The sequence below is a fragment of the Rutidosis leptorrhynchoides genome, chromosome 11 (assembly GCF_046630445.1).
Source record: "Rutidosis leptorrhynchoides isolate AG116_Rl617_1_P2 chromosome 11, CSIRO_AGI_Rlap_v1, whole genome shotgun sequence".
NCBI lineage: Eukaryota > Viridiplantae > Streptophyta > Magnoliopsida > Asterales > Asteraceae > Rutidosis > Rutidosis leptorrhynchoides.
In genome coordinates this window covers 222,075,345-222,079,069 of record NC_092343.1, presented here as the reverse complement: position 1 = coordinate 222,079,069, position 3,725 = coordinate 222,075,345, and positions in this window count along the sequence as shown.

Sequence of the window (3,725 nt, the reverse complement as noted above, 5' to 3'; positions counted from 1 at the left end):
CTAAATTCTTGAAAGATCTGATCACGAATAGAAAGAAAATGGAAGAACTCTCGGCTGTTACTATGAACGCTAATTGTTCAACAGTGCTGTTGAATAAGATACCAGAAAAATTATCTGATCCAGGAAGTTTCACAATTCCATGTTTTCTGGGTAGTCTTAGTTCAATAGAAGCATTGGCAGACTTAGGTGCTAGTATAAATTTAATGCCGTATTCACTATACGCTAAACTAGACCTTGGAGAATTGAAACCAACAAGAATAAGTATACAACTAGCCGATCGATCAATAAAATATCCTAGAGGGATAATGGAGAACATGCTAGTCAAAGTTGGTACTTTAGTATTTCCAGTAGATTTTGTTGTTCTGGACATGGAAGAAGATTCTCAACTTCCTCTCATATTAGGAAGACCATTCTTAAACACGGCTAAAGCAATGATAGACGTGTTCGGTAAGAAATTGACCCTAAGTATAGAGGACGAAAGTGTTACCTTTTCAGTTGATAGAGCAATGCAACAACCGCAATCTGCAGATGATACATGTTATTATATTCAAACTATAGACTCACATGCAGAATTGTTAGAAGAATTTCCAGAATTACAAGGAACAGGAGAATGTTCTTTAGGAGAAGGTAATGAACCAATTGATGAAGCTGAAATATTAGCTACACTTATAGGTAATGGATATGAACCAACAACAAAAGAAATTCAAATGCTAAAAGAAGAAGACAGATATCGATATAAATCATCAATAGAAGAACCTCCGAAATTAGAGTTAAAGCCACTTCCAAACCATTTGGAATACGCTTATTTACATGGTGAATCTGAATTACCTGTAATAATATCGTCTTCTCTTACTAAAAATGAGAAATCACAACTCATTTCTGTGTTGAAAGCTCATAAACCAGCTATTGCATGGAAGATTCATGATATTAAAGGAATAAGTCCTTCGTATTGCACACATAAAATCCTTATGGAAGAAGGTCATAAAACGTATGTGCAACGCCAACGAAGACTAAATCCTAATATGCAAGATGTAGTTAAGAAAGAGATTATTAAACTGCTAGATGCAGGTTTAATTTATCCAATCTCTGATAGTCCATGGGTAAGCCCAGTTCAATGCGTGCCTAAGAAGGGTGGCATGACTGTCATTACAAATGAGAAAAATGAGCTTATTCCTACTAGGACTGTAACAGGATGGCGTGTGTGTATTGATTATAGAAAATTAAATGACGCCACCAGAAAAGATCACTTTCCCTTACCTTTCATTGATCAAATGTTGGAAAGATTAGCCGAAAATAGTTATTATTGTTTTCTAGATGGATTTTCCGGATATTTTCAAATTCCAATAGCACCCGAGGACCAAGAGAAAACCACATTCACGTGCCCTTATGGTACTTTTACTTACAAACGCATACCATTTGGACTTTGCAACGCCCCTGCAACCTTTCAAAGGTGTATGATGGCAATTTTTCACGACATGATAGAAGAATGCATGGAAGTTTTCATGGATGACTTTTCAGTCTTCGGTGATACATTTGAATCATGTATAGTTAATCTGAAACGAATGCTTATTAGATGTGAACAATCAAATCTAGTTCTTAATTGGGAGAAATGCCATTTCATGGTTAAAGAAGGCATCGTTCTTGGACATAAAATTTCGAAGGAAGGAATTGAAGTGGATAGAGCTAAAGTAGATGTAATTGCTAAACTTCCACATCTCACCAATGTTAGAGGAGTTAGGAGTTTTCTAGGGCATGCCGGTTTTTACCGACGTTTCATAAAAGATTTTTCTAAAATTGCCACTCCTATGAATAAACTCCTAGAAAAGGATGCTCCAATCATCTTTTCAGATGAATGTATCAAATCTTTTAATATTCTTAAAGAGAAACTCACTAATGCGCCGATCATGATAACACCAAATTGGAATCTACCATTTGAACTAATGTGCGATGCAAGTGATTTTGCAATGGGAGCCATTTTAGGACAAAGGATTGAAAAACGATTTCAACCTATATATTATGCTAGTAAGACGTTACAAGGAGCACAAACAAATTATACAACTACTGAAAAAGAACTCCTTGCTATTGTCTTTGCTTTTGACAAATTTCGATCATATCTCGTTCTAGCAAAAACGGTGGTCTATACCGACCATTCTGCTCTTAGATACCTATTTTCGAAACAAGATGCCAAACCAAGATTAATCCGTTGGATCTTACTCTTACAAGAGTTTGATATTGAAATCCGAGATAAAAGAGGAGCAGAAAATCTCGCCGCTGATCATCTTTCTCGTCTTGAAAATCTCAAATTAGAAGTTCTGAATGAATCGGCCATACAAGACAACTTTCCTGATGAATATCTATTGAAGATAGATTATAATGAAATTCCATGGTTTGCAGATTATGCAAACTACTTAGTATGTGGATTCCTTGAAAAAGGATTATCGTACCAAAAACGAAAGAAATTCTTCAGTGATATAAAACACTATTTCTGGGAAGATCCACATTTGTTTAAAAGTTGTCCAGATGGAATAATACGCCGATGTGTATTCGGAGATGAAGCTAGTAAAATTTTAAACCATTGTCACACAGGACCAACATGAGGGCATTATGGGCCTCAACTAACAGCAAGAAAAGTTTATGATGCTGGATTCTATTGGCCTACAATTTACAAAGACGCACACCTTCTTTGCAAATCCTGTGACGCATGTCAAAGGGCCGGAAAAATAAGTCAACGTGATGAAATTCCACAAAATGTCATTCAAGTATGTGAAGTATTTGACATTTGGGGTATTGACTTTATGGGTCCATTTCCAAAATCTCATAATAATCTCTACATTCTCGTTGCCATTGATTATGTATCTAAATGGGCGGAAGCACAAGCTCTCCCAACTAATGATGCACGAGTTGTAGTCAACTTTTTAAAACGTCTTTTTGCAAGGTTTGGAACACCGAAAGCTTTAATAAGTGATCGGGGTACTCATTTCTGTAATAATCAACTTGAGAAAGTTCTTAAAAGATATGGAGTAACTCATAAAATCTCCACTGCTTATCATCCACAAACACGTGGACAAGTTGAAAATACCAACCGAGCTTTAAAACGTATTCTAGAGAAAACCGTAGGATCAAATCCGAAGGAATGGTCCATTAAATTGGAGGATGCACTCTGGGCTTTTAGAACAGCCTACAAAACTCCAATTGGAACCACACCTTTTAGACTCGTTTACGGAAAAGCATGTCATCTTCCAGTAGAAATTGAACACAAAGCATTTTGGGCTTTGAAGACATGTAATCTTGATTTACATGAAGCTGGACGTCTACGATTAAGTCAACTAAACGAATTAGAAGAATTTAGACATGAAGCATACGAAAATTCGTTAATCTATAATGAAAGAACGAAGAAATGGCATGATAAAAGAATCAGAAGTTTAAAAGAATTTAAAGAAGGAGACAGAGTTCTTCTTTTCAATTCACGATTCAAGCTATTTCCTGGAAAATTGAAATCAAGATGGTCTAGACCATTCATAGTCAAAAGAGTTTTCCCATACGGAACGACAGAATTAATAAATTCAAATGGGATTGAATTTAAAGTTAATGGTCACAGAGTTAAACACTACATAGATAGTCCAATGGAAGTTGACAACGAAGTTAATCACAATTTCGATACCACAGCTAACTAAGTGTGGGGAGAATCAAGTCTTTAAAGGATTTTATGTATTTCTGTTAGAGTT